Consider the following 23,637-nt stretch of genomic DNA (forward strand, 5'->3'; position numbering starts at 1 on the left):
CTCTCTGAAATTCAATCACTACGCCAATTGTGGTAAATACCCAGCTTGTTCTGCATAGTATAAAGATGAGTGGATTACTCAATTAAAAGATTTTTCACAGACATGAATAATTTTAAGCTTAGTATTTAAAACCTGTTCAAAAATGCCTCATAGTTGACTTGCAGATGGATCACAGAATCAGTGAGTGGTGTGACATTTCATTTGAAAAATCTTTTGAGGAAAAAAACCCTGCAGTGTAGAACACTATTAACTCTTGGAAAAGGACTATGACTTTGAAGTTTAAATTTTATTGAAATGTAGACCGCATTTCACATAAACCTAATATAATTGCATAATTGTGGAAGTGATAAAGTGAACTGAATTGCTTCCCTACTAGAAGAGACTGAGAAGGGTAGAACTGTTCCATTTATAAAGGAGAAAGCTGAGGAGAGCACATCTGGGACTTACAAAATTGTAACATCTGTGGATGCAAAACATTGCTCTTGATGACATTAGAGAGTGCACCTATTCTTGTTGTTTTTCTCTGACCAGCCTTTTCTGCTGCACAAAAAGGGACCTGCTGGAGAGTAGCTCTGCAGAGAAGAACCTGGTGGACAACAAGCTGTCCATGAGCCAGAAGTGTGACTTTGTGGCCAGTGAGGTCACATAAGTGCTGTGTGCAGTTCTGGGTTCCTCAGGACAAGAGACATGGAGCTCCTGCAGAGGGCAAAAGAGATTATTAAGGGATTGGAGTATCTCACAAGTAAAAGCTTACCACTTGGACTTGATGATCTTAGAGGTTTTTTTCCCAGCCTAAAGGATTCTAGAGTTCTGTGGAAGGCTGAGAGTTGGGTCTCTTTAGCCTGGAGAAGAGATGACAGACTGGGGAATGTCCACAAGTATCTGAGGGGAAGATCTCACGATGGAGCCAGGCTCTTCTCAGTGTTAGCAAGCAACAGGAAAAACACAGCAAGCAGAAATGGAGGCATAGGAAGTTGAGGAACAAGAAGAATATGAGTAACTTCTTTATTGCACAGGTGACCATGCAATGGAACAGATTTTCCAGAGAGGTTGTGGAGCCTCCCTTATTGGAGATATTCAAGAACCATCTGGATACAACCCTGTGAAATGTTCCTCCATATTTTTTTCCTGGCAGTAACAAAATTAAATTTTTATTCTTTCAGCATCAACATTTAGTTAGTTCATAAAACCTCTTCCCTCAAAAAATCTAACTTCAGCCCTGTGTTTCATAACAGTGGTGTCACCTATTTTTGACAAGTTTTGCAAAATTAGAGAGACATTGGCTGTTCATCACCACTAAGTGGAGCTGGATACAAATGACAGATTACAAGAGTAACCACAGGGAACTCTAAAGTAAACAGGAAGGTCCAGAGTCATCTAGCTCAGATTAAGCAAGGAGTAACGTATGGGATCCATGTCACACCTATCTGAAGTAGTAAACGACCAACCAGTTTCAGATGCTGGAAAGTCAATGCTGAGAAGAGCACTGTCTCCACAAACTCATACTGCCCTACATGCATGTGTCATACAGAAAAGAGAAAGAACATATAGTCTACATGAGTTATCTCAGTCTGAAAAGGTCAGCATTCTATTTCAGAAAGAGTTTTTAATAAAGCTAACTAAAGACACGCTAGTCTAATCGGCAGCCTGGACATGTCTTTTGTTTACATAATTCCTCAGTTTTTTTAGTTTCTGACTGTGATGCAAGACTATTTTAAGAATTCATTAAATCAAATGCACTAGTTCATCAAAAGTAATGTATTTGAGAAGTAATAGGAGCCAAAAGGATAATTACTTTTAAATAATATTCAAAAATATTTTTTTTATGTTTTAAGTGACTGAAACATGGCAAAGATAAATTAGGAAAACAAGTAATTTTTATAAGTAGAGCTAGCAGATTTTAAATACATGCTTGTACTTGCACTAAAAGCTATGGTATCACCTGAGAAGTAAAAAAATAATGAGAACTGAGATGTTACATAGAGATTGACTAAAACTTGGATATGCAGAAGACACAGTATCTGTAAAACTGCGGCATATACATACATTTAGCCAACATTCACAATTTTTCTTTTTTAATAATCTTAATTAATCAGAATTTTGAATATACTTCTGTAACCCACTACACCTTCAAAATACTTCAACCAGAGGATAAGAAGTCCTAAAAACCTATATAAAAGGTTAAACCTTCCAACAATTTTGGAATGATATTCATATATTGTTAAACTTCCAAAATTGTGGACTCTCAAAATTGCCCAGACTGACCTCAGCTGTCCTGTGATGCCCCCCTCTGCTGCACCAGAGGCATGCCAGATGGGTGGGAATTGGAAGGGTGATTCTGACAGTAGCAGAGGCCTCTTGGAGATCAAGCAAATTTAGACAAACTGTGCACTAAGAGGACAGGGATGCTTGCATTGATCTATTAGAAAGACTAAATTTAGAAATACTTAGAGAATGAGGAATTCAAATGACATAAAAATGAAGTTTTGATTTTATTTCTTGCACCAGAATGTTATGACTTACTAATTAGTACTGACTATTGCTCCTAAAAAGCTAAGAACATTACTCTGCTCCCACTTTCAAGGAGGGGAAGCAAGAACATCAGCAAGGCAGTGACATTTAAACAGTAGGTTAAATACCCCCAATGCCTGAGGGAATACATCCTAGCACATTTCCTATGCTAGACAGGATAGAAAAGTTCACCAAAATGATCTCTTTATCTGATCTCACAATTAATTTTCATTATGAATATTTGCATCTCCTGAATATAGTCTTTAAAGTCACCACTGATTTTAACAAAGGTGTTGATAAGCATCAGAAAAAATGAACACATTTCTGGATTGCAACTTATCTATTCATGTTTTAGGGGTAAAAGATCAAACTCAAAACTGTTATTTTCACCCAATTGGAAGAAGCTGCTTGTATTTACCTGAACTGCTGAGCAGGAGTCAATTCCATGTTAGAATTGATGGTCCGTTCTCAACTATATCACATTTTTGAAAAAACACCACAGAAAACAGGTGTTTTCCTTTCACTGTCTTAATCACTTAGACATGCAGAGATGTCTGTATTAAAATTCTTTTTTTCCACTGCATCAGCTTCTTTCTTCTACATTTCTTCTGTTGAGTTTTTATATACTTTTTCTAAGTATTATTACAGTTATAGAGGGCTATTGAAGCGTAATTGAGAGAAATCTAATAAAAGAAGTCTTTCTGTCAGCTTCATTAAGATGTGGCAACTCATGATAAATAGGAATGAAAATGACTATCGACCTTCAAGATACTTAATAGGTATTTTTGCTCTCACTGCTTTCCAGTTGTGAATATTTGCTGTGACAGTATTTTCAATTGAAAATACATAACCCACCAGAATGAAAACTTACTATGGAATTCAAACACGCTATTTCTGCTAAGAATAAAAGAGCATTGAAAGAAAAAGATAAATTTGAAATTCTATCTTTTATTCTTTGAGAAATAATTTTTGAACAGTCCAGAGTGTGGTCTTTGAAATACAAAACTTCCTTCTCTGTAAATAAAGCCTACTTGATCTTAGCTTTTCTGATTTTGGCCCAATGTCAGCAGGAGTTAAAAACATAACTTCATGAATCTTGGCCAACCCAAGGCAGCATCTGCATTTCCTCTTGGTCTAGAGACCTGTCAACTATAACCCAGCATGCTACTTTGATTGATGCAAGAATGTGAACGATATTCTCTGACAGAGCAGAGATTTCCTCTCCTACAAAGGAGTTTCTGATTTTTTTGTTTCCATGGGTGCTGGAAATTAATTTAAAATGCCATCCTCTGCACTGTCTATTTTTCCCATGCCTAAATAGCTTCTCCAAAGTAGGAACTAATCTAGCATTTCTATTAAAGTACCTATTCCTACATGCCCAAAGTTTGAAAGTGAACTCAGGAAACCTAAAACCAAAAGTAATCCAATTAATCTTTTTTTTATTCAAAAGGGATCTCTGTTAGACAGAGCCCATGGACCATTCCCATGGTTTTAATGGATTTTTTTCAAGATTTTCAACCAGAACTGCATGATGAGAAACTGTCTTGACTGGTAAAAATATGCATTCAAACATACAACATATATACTGCAGCACTTCTTTGAGGGCAGCATTGCAAACTTAGTGATGTCAGAATTACATCGCATAACTTAAATATTGCTTCAATATTTAAGTGTCTCATGTCCCTGCACACTTTGGAACGAAACAGAAAATGTATTTAGTTAAACTTCAGGTGCTTGGCACCAGATTTTTCTTTTACATGCAGGCACTGCCAAACACATATTTATTTTTGAAACCCCAGAATACCAAATACTAGAGGGCTAATTTGTTCTTCCCCACAGAACATATGCTCAGAGGGAAATCCAAGAAATGGTAGGAAACAAAGACTTAGATTATTTAAATAAATAAATGTAGGCATCAATCTGTCTAGCTATCTGCAAAGATCCAGATGGAGAACATATATAGTTAACTACAATTGAGTCTGAATGTCTGAGGACTATTCTACTAATCTAGGAAGAATGTATAAGATACTGTGCTCACAGAGGTAGGGAAACATCTGTAGGAGAAACTGCTTGCCAAATCCTCACTCATGATGTGAAGAGGCAAGAATGATAAAAAGTAATCAGGTGAAATAGGAAGTTAGAAAAATTTGTGCATGAACTTGAAGGTGGTTCATTTAAGCATAAAGAAGTAGTGACAAATATTATCAACCCCCCATTTAAGCAGCTGAACTACATCTGAACTGAAAAGCAGGAATTATGTGAAATCTGAGTGATTCAGAAGGTGCCAGGATAATGAAACATATAATAGAAAGTTCTGAAATCAACCAATATGCCAAAACTTTGGCAATACTTCTGGGAAGAGTGGGATTAGCTTGTGCAATAAGGTAAATCTTTTGTATTAGAGTCCTGAGAAACAACATGACGACATCATTCACAAGGTTCCCCAGTTTGTCAAATTGTCAAAATAAAGAATTAACCTTTTCTTTTAACCTAAGCAGACTGCACTGGGGCACATAAATAGAATGAACAGTTCTTACTGATGGAGCAATAGGAGTCAAATTCCCAGTTACTTAAATATTCAGAGATATTCTTAAATAAAATGCCAAACACTACTGAAAAGGAAACACTGTAACTACTAGATTTATAATTGAACTGAATATATATTTTCAGAAGAATGTGACATTTTTCCCTGAAGATGCAAATAAAGACCTACCAAAAGCATTTTAAATATGCAGGAAAGTGTGTGTTTTAATAAATATGTAGACTGTGTGCATGTTTTAATATAATTGCCCTGTATAACACAAGCAATTTTTGCCAAATACTATAATATATTCTACCTATAAAATTAACAAAGTGTTTTAATGGAAAATTAGAACAAATTCCTGATGTAGCTGTACAGAGGTGACACTCCTCTATGCATATATGCTTATTAAAGTGGAATGAAGTAATTTGACTTGTCATCTGACCTGTACCATTTGTACCATTTGTAGCAGCTGTCAAAGCAATCATTAAGCAGAGCAATTTTTCATATTTTTCACATACACTGTTTTCAGTAACTTTAATTTAGACAATATTAATTGAATAATATGTGATTATATTTTTGATTATACTATAACCTCACACAAATTAATTAGCAAAATCATCACTATATGAGCACACACCGACATTATAGTTAATGGGCACTTTTGAGTTCCATTCTTCCCTTAAAATACAAAGGAAAAATTGCTCAAATTTCCAAAAGGACATGCTGTTTTCAATCATCTCAATATTCACCTGTAGCATTAAACATTACAGTGCAATCCAGTTTTACAAAATCCACCCACAAGAGAGGTTGAACACACCCAGCACTTCTCAAGAGGATATTTCTTCCACATTCCTCAGTCTGCCTATGTTAATGTCACTTATTACTTTCCATAAAGGCTTTACACTGCAAAAGTAACATATATATCAAAATGTATACATATACACAGCATAATTTCCTGCTGAAACTGATGCTAAGCAAACATCAGGAAATACTATTCCTTTCCTTTCCAAGACTGAGTCATGTTTCAGTGCTAATTATATGTTTCCTCTGCAAAGTGAAAGAATTATATTTTAAAAGTTATTTTAACCATCCTGCTGGTCTCTTGAGGATATTACATTATAACTGAAGGTTGGTTGGAATTATTTTACTTACTAGTTTCGTTGAATTTTGCTCAGATATAGATGACATCTGAGCTTTTTCTCTGTATTCAACATACCAGCAATAATTTTTATTTCCTACTTCTCCATGTTTCAAATTAGAAGAACAATTTTTTTCCCATGTATTTAAACTGGAAGTGGTTTTACCCAATGCCTTACTCAATGTCCACATCACTGCATAATACAATCTTCCAAGAATAACAAGGACAACTGAAGGAAGAAAAATACCTTTGGAGAAACCAACAGGTAAATAAGAACCTGCTTTTAATTAAATAATATTGCATTTAACTTTCATTTGGCATCTTACCACAAAACAAGCCTGCAGGACAGGAGTGCATCTATGCACGGATGAGCTGTGTTACTCGGACTTTCCTGCTTTTACCAAAAAGGAGCATGGAGGTTTGGAGCTCTATGCAACCATTACCTATGCAGAAATTAAGGACAGGGTATAAACACAATATTCTAGGGGGAGGGGGAGAATACATCACTGTGCTTAGAAAGGTAATTAGCAACAACTATCTTCTCATTACCAGTCAGATACTTGTGTATTACAAAAATAAAAAGCAATTGTGGGCTCCCTACCGTGACTTATATAAGATATTCTTTCCCCTATTTCAGCAGCTTTCTAGTAACCAACCAAGCACAGCGTATCCTATCACAGCAACACTGAAGGGAAGACAGCAAGAAGACAACTAATTGTCTTTGGTACATTCTCATTTGAAATAGAAATTTAAAAGACCCAACCTACACAAGCATCTAGGGAACTATGTCCTTTAGAAAAAAAAAAAAAAAGCATACAATATTTTACTTCAGTATTAACTATTTGGTACATATTTTGGTAGCATTTGCACATAAACCAAAGCAAATATTTTCTGGCGGTTCTGAATTTCAGTTGGCTTCAGTCACCCTGTGCCTCCTATAAAAGCCAAACACAGCAGCTTCCCCATCAAGATGCTACTGCCTGTCTCTTAAAAACACAGTGAGAAGTAAAGATAGAATCAATATATTCTATGAAAGCAGTAACTATAAAAAACTTAGGCTCAATTGAAGTGAAGCCTGAAATAAGATTAGAAAATTACTAATCTTCCACTCTGATTGTAAAAATACCCAAGACACAGAGCCACATCCTTCACAGTCTTCCTCCGGTGTTTTGTACTGTTTGTTTTGTTTTATAAGCCCTTTTATATCAAGTAGCAGGCCTGAATTACTGAAGCTACATGATCCTGTTACAGGAGGCTCACAGCTGTACTATGAAGACAAGCTCCCCCGTCAACTGTCAGTGAAAAGAAAGAATGGAAGAAAGAAGAATAAACTGCAGCATTTAAACAGAGAATATTATTTTCTTAAAAGAAAATGTATCATCTAAGTAGAGGAGCATAAGGAGAAACAAAACCTACCAGTGATATTGGAGAGCATATCATATTTTGGTCCTACTTGGCTTCACATATATCCACATGTACACACCCACAGCTCCAGGCTTAGGCTGCTCCTGGGAAAGCTACCCTGGAACTCTGTTCTGACACCAAAGTACTCAAAAGCCCCCAAAACAAACACAAAACCAAAACCAGACCAAAGAACAAACAAATAAACTACAAAACAAAACAACACCAGTAATTTAGGGTTAAATGTTAGATAACTTATACGAGATCATTTTCTGTGAGTTAGAGATGAATGCTTTTAGCTATCTCAATTCAGGGCTTACAAAAATTGGGAAATCAGCATTGGAAAAGCACCTTATTTGTCACAGACAGAGCAAGTGCTACCAAGCTGTACACTATCTTTTCAACATACTTTGAGGTTTTTTTATATTTTTTATTTGTTTTAAACATTCTGAACTGCATTAAAAAAAAACAAACCAAAAAAAAAAAAAAAAAAAAAAAAAACAAAAAACAACACCCCAAAAAACCAAAACAAAAAACCACAAAAAACACCCACATGTTTCAGTCTAGAATCCTAGTGGTCTGAATCATCACTGCCATCTCCAGAAGATGGCACCAGCCACCTTTATTGCATTTCAAAAGAATATGTTTTCACTTACTACTGTCTTCATTAATGCACAAAAAACTTGTCATTTTCACTGTCTCATTTGCTTTTGAAGAAACAAAGTAGGCTGCAAATATTTTTCCCAACTTACATCTGCTTTGTAATCATTTACTTGTTTTGCAGCATTGGACTTACACCACTAAAATGTATAACATCTCAATTGACATTGAGTTAAATTTTTCTTGCAAGAATGTCATTATGAAAACAGAACAAACCAGGTATGTCCTAGAAACATGTGTATTTTTTAGAAAGTATAAAAAGTAATTATCTTAAACATCATAATATAACCATAACACTATTAGAAAAATATTCGTTTTGCCTTTATGGAAAATATTCTGTATAAAATATCAATGAATTAAAAAGATATTATTTTCCCCACACATTGCAGTAAATTGCTCATAATTCTGAGTATTGCTTCTAAACCAGAGATGGAATGTCATTACTAAAGTAATGACAATAATATTCCTTTGTGGGATTATTACTGAAATATCTTGATCTTTTTGCTTGATAGAAAGGGCACTGCAATGATTATTGTGGGGTCACATTTGCAATTCTAACTTATTTCAAGTTTGGATCATACATGACCTTTGAGTCCATGCATATTTTGGAACATCCCACTGAAAAACTTTTGCAAAAGTAACCACACAAATGTAGGAAAAAAATTTTAAAATCTACAAATGTAATTTTTAAATTTGAGAAACACTCTTTCATTCACTAATTTTTATCTGAATTCAATACAGCCATGCTTTTATTTTCCTCTAATTTCTCCTCTCTGCTTGTAGCACAGAGATATAGCAGGGCTACAAGCCCCTGCCTTTTACAGTATCAAATCTTTACCCTGCTTGCACTGCCATTTCCACCTTTTCCTTTGTTCCAATACTTACTATTGGAAGCTTTCAACATTTTTAACAGCATATAAAAGACCTGTCAACAAAGTCAAATAACAATACTTAAATACATTCTGAATTAAGTTACCAATACCTGCTGATACACAGAGAGCTTCAAGAAATACTTGCACTTCACTGTATTTTGTTGGGTTCATTAAGGCATTTTATCCTTTCATTGCTCACTAGTCTATACATTAACGTGGCACATACTATTTCTCTCCACTTTTTTACATTTCATACTGACTTTCTGGGTATTTTTTTTTCTGTTTCTGCATTAGCTGTCAACATACCGCTCTCATCACAGCCATCAGTAGCCCCTGACTAAATAGGTTTCCTTTTCCCCATGATTCTCCTGCAGATCTGCTAGTCAGCAGGTTCCAGTATTTTATCTGAATAAAGCCTGTGAAGTTACATTTTTTGTTTGTGCAAAGGCCCTTGAAGAAGCTGAAAGATGTGTTGTTTCCTCACTGTAAATATCATGTCCAGGGCACAGCTCTCAGTCTGCAAATGTAGGTAGGCTCCAGACTTCTCAGGAGTTGCATGGAGTAGCTCCCTACACAAGTCAAGATGGTTCCTCAGAGCTGCCTAAAGCGAGGGGTGGGGTTGCAGGGCTGCCATGGGGGTCAGAGTGGTGGGCCATGGTGTAATGCATGAGACCTGCAGCAGTCTCGAGCTGGATTGGGAGTGGAACTTCAGTAGCAACCCTCACTGCAGACTGGCTGCAGTGGCCAATGGACACAGACTGCTCTGCTTTGCAGGAAAGTCAACACCAGTTCTGCAAGACTGGTTGTACCTAAAGTCTTACTTCATGGTATACTGAATTTGCAGTGTGCCTTTTGTGCAAGCAAAATGCCATGCAGTGCACACAGGCAAACATTGAGTATAAAAGTAGCCAGAGATATTCAGGCAATTTCATTTAGCTTTGAAATAATCCCACAATCAAAGATCAATACAAGAAGGTAATTTAAATGACAGGATTTATCTAAAACTGCCTAGTCTAATTTCAGATACACTTGTGTGAATTAATGCTATTCAATGCAGTAAGATATTTTCTTTTCTTTACCAGGAGTAAGAATCACTGAGTATTAGCATCTCACTTTTATTTTCAGAGAGTGATAATTCATAATACAGTATCTTTCATCTTGAGAAGAAAGGAAAGATGTAACCTAAAGACTTCTCTGGAGCATATCCCAAGAATTTACAATGAATCTTTCACTGGAATTTATTTGAATTGGTTTAGAAGTGCTTATTTGAAATTAAGAGGAGCAGATTTACTTCTAAGAAGAAAGAAAAATAAAGGCTGCTAAGAAAAGTTTCTATTAAATACCTCTCAAACTGAATTACAACATACTCTTCAGCATAAATTACTGCTAGACATGTTTTCTTCATTTCCCTTTGCATGAGCAATATTAAAAAAAATATTGAATGATGAATATCCCTCATCAAAACCCACATATTTGATTATATTTAAGGATATGCCACAGAAAAAAAAGTTGTTCCACTGTTGAGTAAAAAAAATTCAAATCACACTTCAAGTCACATTGACATCAAATGTTTTCATACCATATAATTATGAATGATGGCCTGTTTCAAGGAAAATAAAGAAGAAAAAGTCTAGCTGTTTCATACAGCCTGATGTAGTTTAAAAAGCAATCAAATTTCAAAAATAATGCAATTCTGGCATGCTACTGACCAGAGAGAACAAACCTCCTTCCTAGCCTGTAACCTATAGGCTATGAGAGCCCAGAAATTGGGCAGATTTGAAAACAGGGACATCTGATCACATGATCAGTCTCCTGGAACCTCTGACCATCATTGAGCATTTCAGTGGCTGACCGTTTCAATTACATATTCAGAGACTTCTGAGCTGACAGTGGATGTAGAATTTGTCCTTCTCAGCATGGAAGACAGAGATGAAGATATTGACAATATAAATTCACAGAAACACATTAGCAATATCCTAGAATGAAATATTTTAAACAATTTTGAAGCATTTTGAGAAAGGAAACAAAGTCATTTTTATGTAGCAATTTAGATGACGGCAACTAGGTTTTTCTGCTCAGACCAATTTGTCATTAGACCTGCAGATGCCACAAATGTGGGATGAGGGGCTGCAAGAAAATGGTTGTGCTTTAAACAAGAGGGACCCCACCAAGCTAGAGAAACAGGCTGACAGCAGCCTCAAATGGTAGCTCTCAACAAATCAAAGTATCAAGTCCTGTCCCAGGGGAGGAACAACTCCAGGCTCCAGCACAGGCTGACTGGAATGTGTCTTTTCAGAAAATGCTGTGGGGTTTCAGGCAGACAACAAAGCAAAGACCAAGGTCATCCTGAGTGCATTAGGAAGACCACTGCGAGCAAGTGAAGGGACATGGTCCTTTGCCTCTACTCAGCACTGGTGAGGCTGCATCTGGAGTGCTGCATTCAGCTCTGGACTCCCCACTAAAGAGACACATGGAACCACCATGGGGATAGACCATGTCCTAGATTGCAAGGCAAGATGTATTCTGTTTGCCATCTCTGGGAGGCGTGGCAGTTATCTTCTGTTAATTGGGCATTTTCTTTATCTCCTCCACAACCAATCCTTCCTCTGGGGAGACATCTGCTGTTTATGTCTATTGAATGTCACTGCATGACTGATAAGAGCTACAGCATCCCTTTGCGAGATGCGCTGCCCAGAGGGAGGAGCCAAGCATTCCTAACTGAATATAATCTGAGGTTTTGGGACATCAGACTCGGCCTTTCCACTGGATTCCCGGAGGAACAGCTGGGTTTTCCACTGGATCTTCAGAGGAAGACTACACCCTTCTACAGGATCACTGCTCCAACAGAACCACATCTGCCACTCCAGGAGGACTGCAGCCATTCCAATTTGCTACCAACACTCTGACCAAAAGGATGTCAGGCTGTATTCTGACTCTGTCCATGTTTTTTTTTTTTGAATTATTGCCTTTTTTTTTTTCCTTTTTTTTTTCTTTTCCTAATAAATTATATTTCTGACTTGGAGTCTCTCACTGGTTTTGCTTTCGAACCAGACCAGCAAAAGGCCATGAAGATGGTGAAGGGCTTGAAGCAACTGTTGTCATATGAGGAGGTGCTGAGATGGCTGGACTGGAAAAGAGAAAGCTCAGAGTGATTTTATCCACATATATCCAAAAACCTGATGAGGAAATAAAAAAACATGGGTCAAGGCTTTTCTCAGTGGTTCACAGTGACAGGACAAGAGGCAATGAGCACACATTGAGATACAGGAAATTCCACTTAAAAAGAAGGAGAAGCCTTTCAGTGGTGATTATGGTTATGGACAGGCACAGCTTGTCCAAAGAATTCTTGTGGTGTGTCTATCCTTGGAGATACGCAGAATCAAGTGGACACATTTCTAGGCAACCTGCTGCAGCTGACCCTGTTCTTACCTGAGGGTTGGACCTAACAACTTGCTCAACACCACTGTGGGATCTCTCATAATGAATTTCATGCCATTTCATGATTATTTATTGATGAATAGGAACAAAAATTGTTTCTAGGTAAATCTTTTGAGGGTCCTTTCAAAAACTCTTAATTAGAAAACATATTGAAAAAAGTTCAGTGTTGTGAAAAGTTAGGCCAAGGTAAAGTTGACTGGGACCACAACAACAGCCCAATTTATTCAAGGAATTTAACTTGATTCCACAAAATCAAAAACTCTGTCTCAAAAATGACATAATTTTTCATACCATATTTAGGAAATGTTTTCAAAATTCAATTTACATTATGTAGTATCTATTAAAAAGTCATTAAATAGAGATCACCTTTTTCAGGAAAGGAAACAGCTCTAATCTGATTGTGTTAGCCTAAAACACCTGTCTCCTCTGCCTTTACTGTGAGTCCTGTGGTTTAAATCAAAACACAGCAGAAAATATTAGGAACAGAATCTCACTATGCTCTATGTAGAAGGAGTTCATTTTAAAAAGCACAAAGGGGCCTGTTATCTCACTTAATATGGTCCTTCAACCCAGAGACCCTTGGGTGGTTAGCAGAGGAAGCCCATGCTTGAGCACACATCACTGCAGCACAGTTCAAAGTAACCCTTCCATGAGTACTTCATGGGGAAAACAGCACATAAATTTACAACAGGGAGTTTGGTTTTTGGCATGCCAGCTTGCAGAATGAAATGCAGAAACTTTTTCAGAGGCCCAATCTGTTCAGATATAGTATGAATGACAGACAGGACTGTCTAAACACATCTGTGATTGTGAGAGATTGTGCTGAAAATCATGCCATCACACCCCTCTTGCCATGTGCTGAGTGGAGGTCTAATGATCCCAAGGACTCTGGCAGATCCCATTCCAGATGAGGAAATCATAAGGAAGAATGCAGAATATGCATAAACTAAACCTCTTCCCCTTGGTTTTGGTTCAGTAATCTGTATAATACATGCAGACTACAAATTTATTGCTGATTTTTTTATAAATAGGTTTGTTTGCATTATTGTTATCCCTTTATAGATATGACAATTAAGCTCTGGAAAAGAACAAACACAGAAATTACACAAGGCACCTGCTCCATGTTTAGATTTTAGTCTCTTCCTGGAAGGGTGCCAGTATTTTAAATCTTCTTCTAAATTTTTGCCCTCTCTGTAGCATACATAATTCATATTCTCATACTCCAGAAAGCAAAAGTCAGTTTTTAATAATTTGGAGTGAGGAAAAAAAAAAAAAAAAAAAAAAAAGAGAGAGAGAGAAACGAAAAAAAAATCATAAAGCTCCACCTCATCCCTCATATTCTTGAAAATAAATGCAATATTACTGTGATACTGTTTTAACCACAGCACTTCTTTCCTTGGCAAAACTGCCTATGCAATGTGAGCTAGTCTATCTTGTTTCTATACTATAGCTTTAATGTTCAACAATTGGTTTTTTCATTGTTTTGGTTTTTCTTTTTTCTAGAAAGACACATGTGCAACTAATTCATAATTTATTTTCAAAGGATTGTGTAGCTGGCATAACTTGATGATTTAAAGGCAAACAAACTAGCTGTGCGTTTGTTTTTTTTACAGTATTGGAACATCAGCTTTGTTCAGTGACAGGACTGAAAGAATGTTTTCCCAGACTTTGCTCTCCATTCATAGAATCACAGAATGGTTTGGGTTGGTAGGGACCTATTAAAGATCATCTCCTTCCAACCTCCCCGCCATGGGCAGGACACCTCACACTATACCAGGTTGCTCAGAACCCCACCCCATCTAGCCTCTAACCCTCCTTATCTACAGGAGTGTTTTGCCTTTTTACTACCTGATTTCTTTAAAACTTATATCTTGGCAGCTGAGCTTCCTTAAGTTGACTCTAAAATCAGGTAGATATTTCTTGTAATCCCAAGTCAATGCAAAGGGTTAAATTAAACTACATAATGCAGTGATGAGTTTTTTTCTTTGCAATTAGCCCTCAATAGGGACCCTCCACAGTGGAGAAGAGTGTTACTAGATTAATATTTGTAAGCAGTTCAGCAACAGTGCTCCTAAATACTCTTACATAAAACACTATGCAATGTATTTACAGCAAAAATATTAAGGCCAAGTATATAAAAAAAACACTTATTAATGTAGGAATTTTTAATTGATTACATTTTATGACTGCAAGTAGATCCAGAGAAGAAAGTTGGAAAATTAGGATACCCTACCATTTGAAATCTTTACTGCAAATTATACAGCAGCTTGATGCATATATCAAAACACAGAATGTATGCATCAAAATTAAAATAATAATAGAAATTCTAAAGGCTCCTGTACATCTTTTGAAGCAAGAATCTTAAACTTTTCTAGCTCAATTATATTACAGTTTCTTGCACTAATTTACACTGTTTCTGCCCTTTGCCCATTCCATTAATTCAATTAATGTAATGCTATCTGACATTTCTTTAAACGTTGAAAAATCCCTTTGGAGCACAAGACTAAGAAAAAAATTTAAGAGGAGAAATGTTGTAAGAGAAATAGTTTTGGTTTGGTATTTTCACAGAATGTTCAGTGTTGGAAGAGACCACTGGGAGATCATGTAATCTAACCTCCATGCTCAAGCACAGCCCTCCAGGATTTCTGAGAGGATTCTCCTCACCAATATTTCACAAATCATACAGTGATACCCATGCAGCAATAAAGACACCCAGGGACTGTCTTTACCTCTGACAACAGCCAGCTTTTCTATTAAAGCCTGCTTAGTTTAAAAATCCTCATGTAGAAGCATTTCTACACAGTGGTCAAAATTATTGCTGAACCATTGGTTAATCTGAACCCTGATGAGGAAATCTATGGCAGTGAGTCGCATGACAGCAAACATTTGCCACGAACAGGGGAAATAATGCAATCTTACAAACCGTAGTTTGTATCTAGGAACATTATTGATATGACTGAGGTGACCAGAGCAAACCAAAGATGTAAACTGTATTTTCTTTAGAATACAATAGGGACTAGAACCTGGAATAGAGTTTAACTTCATCAAGCTGTGAAGTCAACTTTCTGAAATGCTAGGTTCTGCCACTAGCCACAAGGGCCACATGTTACTTTCTTCCCTCTGGCTATAAAAATAAGGTAGTTTCTATGAGGGTAAAACCTGTAAGTCATACTGACTAACATGTATTTGGAGTATAAAAAGACTGAGTTTTCTGTTTGCCATTTGTACATGCCTTGCCCCTTCATGGAGACTTTGAAACACTGCATAAAAATAGAATATAAGACACCTTTCAATGGTTATCTCAACAAGGAAGAAGCACTATGGCTTGAACAGATTATATCTGGCTATACAGTATTGATCTGTCCAAGCTTCTTATCAGGACACAGAACTAAAAACAAGCCGCCCACCTCTGGTAACTCTGTGGTTCCTGCTTAGCACTAAAACTTTAAAAAAACAAGTACTGTTAAGCACGAGTGACTGGTCTGTGAAAATGGCTTTAGGAATTTGCAGTAGCTCCTCTCAAGTATTGCAGCATATCCTCGGTAGCATACAATTGATTTCAAGGTGGATTCATGTTTCTCAAGGTGGATCAAGGGTTTGCCCACATACTTACATTTGGTGTAATCACGTATTGTCATAATGCTCCTCTGCTTATGTTGTGCACATAAACCTCCCTTGCCACTTTAACTGTTCATATCTTCCAATTTCAGCTCCTTAATATGCTTCACTTACAAAATTCTTCTCCTGCCTCCCTAACTAGAATGACTCTGGTCTCTTCCCAGGAACCATCACATACACAAAAAAAGAAAATAGAAGGCAAGATCTCATAAGAAAGGATGGGAGCCATCCTCTGCCAGCAGAAATGTTGTCAAATGCATTCAGTACTTAAAACCTTTGTTTCAGTAGGAAGATTCAACTAAGTTGTCAAACTTGGATGACAAATGACAGTAGCTGCAGTTACAAAGTCTAGAAATTTATGTAACAGCAATGTCAAGCCAAATATATGTCAGGTTTCGGGACTATTTTTTAATTACAAGTGATTCCACTGTAAGCAGAATACTTAAGAAAAAAGATATACATATGTGGGTTTTTTTTGACATTTTAATGCAAATGACAATCAAAAGGCTGCTTAAGGAACATGAATGCCACACCATACCCTTGCTGTGGTCTCCCTGGTTCTTCAACAAAATTAAATTTCTTATACAGTTAAGTGCAGGACTAAACTTTATCAGTAGTGCTTTATCAGTAGTGCTTTATCAGTAGTGCTTTATCAGTAGTGCTTTATCAGTAGTGCTTTATCAGTAGTGCTTTGGGAGTCTCAGGACTACTCAGCTAGCTGTTTCCATTATGTTTAGGACAATAATTTGAGGAAATCTGGCACAAATTAAGCTCATTGGATGGACCAAACAGCCTCCTTGGATAAAAAAGGCCAGATTTCTGAGTAAAGGGGAAATGTAACAATCTTTTTTTATTCTTCTGACTGTAATAAAACATTTGATATGGCACGTATCAAGAGATTAGATAAACTACAGGAGATTAAATTGTTAAAGAAAGTCAAAGCTACATGGAAGAATAATTATGAATAAAAATGCATTACACAAGAGGGAGATTACAAGCAGGTTTCCTCAGGTATCATTCTAAATCACAGTTTTATTCCTCAGCTTCATATGTTGCCTTCATGTAAAAAAAACTGTTTCAGCAACGCCAGTCACATTTTTAAAAGACAAAATTTTGGAAAGTACCAGTCACACAGAAGCACCTGGATGACTACCCATGTTAGCCAGCAGAAGAAAGATCATTTGGCAAAAGGCAAGATTATATGCTCAACAGCTGTTACATGACAAGGAGGATTAGATGATAAGACTATATGCCACCAAGTCCTAGGAGGTATCAAGAAATATATCCAGGGGAAAGAGAAATTTTGAAATTCTGTATCAGTAAACTGTACTATCTAACCATTTATGAAAAGGAAATGGGGTGGAGAGGGGATTTGCTTCTTTTAGAGTAAGGACAAAGAAGGCCTCTTGAGTTAGAAAGATGCCCGAAGAATAGAGAAGTAGACAGAGCAATGCAAAGACACCTTCCACAATTTCAATAAATTTTGGCCCCTTTTGGTTTCAGGGCAAACAACTGGAAGTAGCTGAGGTTTTGTCCACATTAAACAAGCTCTCAGCAGGTGATGTCCTCTAGCAGGTCTCTAAAGGACATCTCTAATCATAACAGGCATTTCCTAAAAAATCCCCCAAAGAGGTGAAAACAAGCTTGTGCAAGTGAGCTCTTGAGCCTAAGATGAATAACAGCATAAATGTTAAAATGACTAACAGCCGCAGATTTGCTAAAGCATGATTGCACAGTTATCTGTCATCTGGAAACTGATAAGGAATTTTCTAAGTCACCTCCAGATTGTAACTGGATGCATCTGAGAACAAATGAAAATTGAGACTGCATTTCTCTCATGCATCAGCCCTTTTTTCTCTTGGTATATCTAGTACAGCTTCATGTAGTCAAGGATACACATGCTCAACACAATGCCAGGATAAGTATTTTTTTACAAAGGCAATTTTTACACAACGTACACTGTAGAGTCACAGAGTATAACTATATAAGCACATAAAGACAAATTCAGAAATTGCAAATAATTTCTGGATTTCTTTCTTCTGAGTGTTTAGATCCTACTACTATTTACTTGACAAACCAGTCTTATGCTTCACTTGCAGGTATTATCCAGGCTAAGCAAGAACAGCCCAATGGGCTCATAGTAACACACTGAGAATGTAGATAAATAGGAATCAAAATTCTCCAAGTATCATGGCAGGAAGACTTTGTGGAGATGGTTGAACACATTACTCAGGGTAAATCAAGAATTGCTGTAGTCACAAACAGAACTTATAGATCATTATCCGAAAAAATAATCTCCATCACAAAAGAAAACACAATGAAGCTCTGAGAAGTCCATCACCTATAGTGATGTAGAGCATTTTTAACAGCAAAAAATTCAGAAGAAATGATAGGCAAGAGACTTTGAAATTACATTCTGCACATAGGTCCCTTGAAACCCAGAAGACTATTATTTGTTTCCCACGCTGCTTAGACAGACTATTTCTGCTCTCTTTCTGAGGACTCTGTTCAAGACTTATTTGAAAGCCAGGAGCTGTTTTCCAACAAGGCTGAAACAAAATTATTTATTACTATGGGTTGTAATCTAATCTTGTATACCTACATGTGTGAATCAGTTATCATGTGATGTTGTCAAGTGGAATTACATTTCAATGGAAAGTTTTATGCGATACACAAAAATTGGATATACACTTTACACTGCACACACTCAAGTAAGATTAATTCCAACAGAAAGAACTCTGATTCAGAATTGAATAGCCTAAACATCTGACTTGATATTGAGCTCTTTTTTCATTATAAAAATTTTTGTTTCTAAGTCTATTTGCTGCAATAGGTAGCCTGTACAATTTATGCATGTCTTAACTGTGTGTTTTTTTACAACAGTAACGAAAGATCTCAATTTTTTTTGCCAATTTTCTCCAGACACATCCCACAATGTCTGGCAAATTGATGACTGTGTTCAACAAAAATTTCGGTTCCCTTTGTGGAGAGAAAATAGCCTGAGACATGCCCTTCAAATATATATATTTTTTTTTTTGTTTCCCTTCTCTCTTTCCCTTCTCTCCCAAAAGCTTTTTTGAAGGGGCAGACCTAGCTATATGTTGAGAACAGACTAATTGGAATTCATTTTCTTCTGTTGTTGACATCTGCTGACAGGTTCCAAATTCAGTTGAGATTCAATCATAAGTATTTCTAAGGTTACAAATTAAAACTAATAACAGTATTTATCAAGAGTAACTTTTTCTTCAATCACTTTTTAAAATAAGCTATAAGTTGCATATACTTCTGTAACATCTATACACTTTAAATTTAGTGACTTTGAAATCCACAAAAATAATCTTTGAATTGTCATGTTTTAAAATATATTCTAATTATTATTTCCTTTCCTAATTTCATCTTACCACTGTGGGGGTAACAATTCAGCAGTTCAATTGTGACCTCTCTTGAAATGAAATAAGGCAATGATTAGGCCAGAATTTATGACCTCCCACATTCCTCATATCATGCTGAAGTATACAAGGGAAAACATTCTGCACAAAAACATTCCTAAAAACAATGTGAAAATAATGGTGCTTGCCTTGATCTTTAAACTAACTGAAATTAAGACTATTATATCTCAGAGCAGTCTTTAGGAAATCAAAAGGGCAGATTGCCTACATTACTGCAACTTGGCATCAAGAAAATTTGTAAGAGACTTTTCAAATGTCCTATTTCTTCCATATTACATCACCCCTCCAGGAGTTTTAGAGTAACCAACAGGATGCATTCCTAATATACCAAGTCACTGCTTAGAATTTGGGAATGAACAAAAGGTTCTTTCGTCAGTGAGAACTATAGCTGCCCTGACCTGTGACTTTTTCAAGAATACAACAGTTTACATGCTGTTGGCATTTGTGAAACAGTCTACATGTTTCACATGTATGAAAGCCCAGAGGAGTCTAAGTGCATCAGATGCCAAATGTACCACTTATACACAAGCCACTTTTGAAAACACTTGTTTTCTAGCAGATTTACCATGTATGTGCTAGATTCCTTACCTGCATGTGTAGCCCAGATATGCTGGATCTCTGAATGGAAAAACAGCTGTGGGATATCTAGAAAATAAAACCATAAAAAATAAAAAAAATCCACTGAACAAGGAGAGGTGGAGGCAAGTAGAATACTTCCCAGGTAATACCTGTTAGCTACTTCTCATATTCACTTCATTATGCACTGGATCAGCTGTTTGTCTATTACCAGACCTTAACATGAATTTTAAGTGTTATGTGAATAAATACACAGCTATCACACTAACAGTATGTTTCCAGCAGAAACAACATTTTAACAGCTGATTTACCTCATAAAATTTGAGATTTATCATCTCCTTCCTATCTGGCAGCAGAGCATTGATTTCTCTTTAAGGGGAATATCAAGATCTAGAGGCCTGGCAATTACAGCAGCTGCAGTTCAGCCATTAATAAAACAAATTAAGAAAACACTTAAGGATTTTAACAGAATGAACCTGAGACCATAGTCTCAGTGGTTTAGATCTGATTATGATGGTATGGGCGTCTCATCTACTCAGATTACTGGAACAATGAAAGATCCTCAGTTTCCTCAATTTCAATTTTTTAAAATTTTCAATTTTAAAGTGTTCCTTTAGCATCCACTCTACTGAGATAAGCAGCTGATAGCAGAATACCCATTCCAATAAACAACCTAGCAATAAACCATCATCTCCCTTTCTGCCTGTAGTATCAGCATCATATGCAGCAGGTCATTAGCAGAGGAGGCACAATCAGCTATAGCTTTCTAATGCTACATTATTAAGTGAAGCAAAACACTCTTGTGAGATGGTAGGATTCAATATTTTTTTTTGATTCGCTGCCAATAGGAAATTAAAAATATTTTAACCTTTATGCAAATGGAATACACCTTATATTTTCAGCACAAAATTGAGGATTACCCTCAAAATCATGACACTAAATGGTATTAACTATGAGACTAGTTCTATCATAGACCATCTCACTTTCTGCCCAGGAATGAGAATCACTTACTATCCTGTTACAATGCCAAATGAGCAGCTGGAAATGTCCCTATACAAATTTGTCATTATATTCTTTTAACCTTTGCCAGAAGTTAAAAAATAAATAACCAAAAGAGGAAAAAGCCAGACAGAACACATATTTAGCATATTTGGACAGGCACCTTTTTAAAGCCTTGCCTCCAGTTTCAGCTTTGAATGGCTTGCTTTGTGTCATAAGATCCCCTGCTAGGCATGAGTACTAGATATTTCACTAGCCCTTTCAGTTCTGGCAGGTGGAGTTTGAGACAACTCTAAGCTCCACCCCACGCCTCAACTTGCCTGACTCAGAAAGAGCCAGGTACCAGTTTGAGCATCATATTAAATATATTGCTGTTTCTAAGAAAATGAAACGAAGGAGGAAAGGCTGTGAGAACAAAAAAAACAAAACAAAAAAAAAAAAAAAAAAAAAAAAAAAAAAAAACAAAAAAAACACAAAACAAAACAAAAAAAAAACAAACAAAAAAAAAAAAAAACCAAAAAAACCCAAAAAAATAGTGGGTAAGAGATACTGTGGTAAAGAGACATTGCCTCAGGCATCCTGTACTTGCCTACAGATAAGAAACCAAATTAAAAAGTGGGATGAGCCCATCATTGCTTTTCAGTTCAATAGCACTTCTGCTTATTCTTCAAAAATAGCCCAATATAAATACATCCTTATGACTCATCTTTCAAAAATACTTTGTATGGGTATCTATATACACATATTCATACATATATATATGTATGTATATATATATGAAAATTGGAGTGGGAAGAGAAAAATATGCACAGAGATGGTGGTCTCAGTGTTGCAGAAAGTAAGAAGGAAAGAATAGGACAGCTAAGTCATGCAAAGAGAACAGTTCAGGAAAGGCACACGCAGATAAACCACCGACTTCTAAGAAAACCCTGACATTTTTTCAATACAATTAATTCCTTAAAAGGGAGACTGAACTGTGGGAGTTTCAGACAGTCCCACAATTGATAAAATTTAAAATGTGGAAAAAGAAGTGTTTATGGTGAGAAAAGAGAAGCACATGAATATTTTGGTGAGTGCAAAAAGCAATCTACAGAAGCTGGATGAACTGCATTTTTTCTTAAGTCAAATTAAGTCATCATGCATAGGATTCTGATTTCCTCTTTGAATTAGAAACCCCTCCAAAAGTATGCAGCAGTGAGGGTGTTGGGTTTTATCCTCATCCCTTTCTAAAAAAACAGATTAAACTGTTAATGCAAACTTCTGCTTTAATAGACATTTTTGTACAAAGTTGCTACTTTGCTACCACTCTCTCATTGAGGTACCACAAGGAAAGGGCAATGCTGTACTCAGTAGGTTACAGAGATGCAAGCAGTAACTTGTGCTTATATTTCATTGTTTATTTGGCATGCAGTAATTACCTTTGTCTGTAAGGAAAAAAAAAAATTCAAACCATCCAATCCAACCAAAGCATCTCTGTAGCCTAGAAGAATCTTGTTTGTAACAATGAAAAAAACCCTGGATAAGCCAAACTATGATAAACCAGAATCACACATGTGTTTCTTTACTGAATTAAGATTCAACACTTATTTGATAATCTACTAATGGAAGGATATTCTTTGGTTAGGTTTTGAATAATATCCTTCTGTGATTTTTTTGCAATTTTGCTAGTTGTACCATCTGTAAAGCAGAAAACTCACATTTTTAAGAGCACTGTGTCTCAGTTAATGAAACCACTTTCTTCTGCACCATTAAGACTGTTTTGCATTGCAATCCACCTCTTGTATTCTGCATTTTCCTAATTACTCAGCTTAGATTTTCAGCAACTGTAGGCAGTGTAACTGTTTGTAGTCTGAGTAATGTCACCCTAGCTGGAACGTGTAATGGCTCCTATACTGTCACACTCCAACACTGACAGAGGAATAAATCATTACTGCTGTATTTGCATCAAGACATGCCTGATGCAACAGAGTGAAACAAGATATCTCAAATGTCTTCCCAGTACTCCAGAGAAATAACTACCTTAACTTTTAGTTAGGTTGTCAAATCTACTTACAGAGAACAATCTAAAGAGCCTGCCTTCTTAATGGCCTATGTGAACTAATTTTATGAACCCATAAAAGGTTTATAGCATCCTTAGACTTTCACATTCTTATATTTAAAGGTTTTATATTCTCAGCATGAGAGTGTATCCCACCAACTTCAAACATTGTGTCAAAAATAAATTTCAGACTTCTTAGCTCTTGTCCACATAGGCTGAAAGCTTGAATTCTAATTAAATTGTGTTTTCATACAATTCAGCATCTGTGTTCTTCCACTGTCAGTGTAAGAGATCAACAGATGTCTTTCAACAATAACTTTTAAAATAACTAATACCCAAATATTAGGAAAATACTTACTTGAAACAGTTCTAGTGAATCAAATGCAGCCCTGTCACAATTTTGATAACTGAAT

Source organism: Vidua chalybeata, chromosome Z (genome assembly GCF_026979565.1).
Source record: "Vidua chalybeata isolate OUT-0048 chromosome Z, bVidCha1 merged haplotype, whole genome shotgun sequence".
In the NCBI taxonomy this organism is placed as follows: Eukaryota; Metazoa; Chordata; class Aves; order Passeriformes; family Viduidae; genus Vidua; species Vidua chalybeata.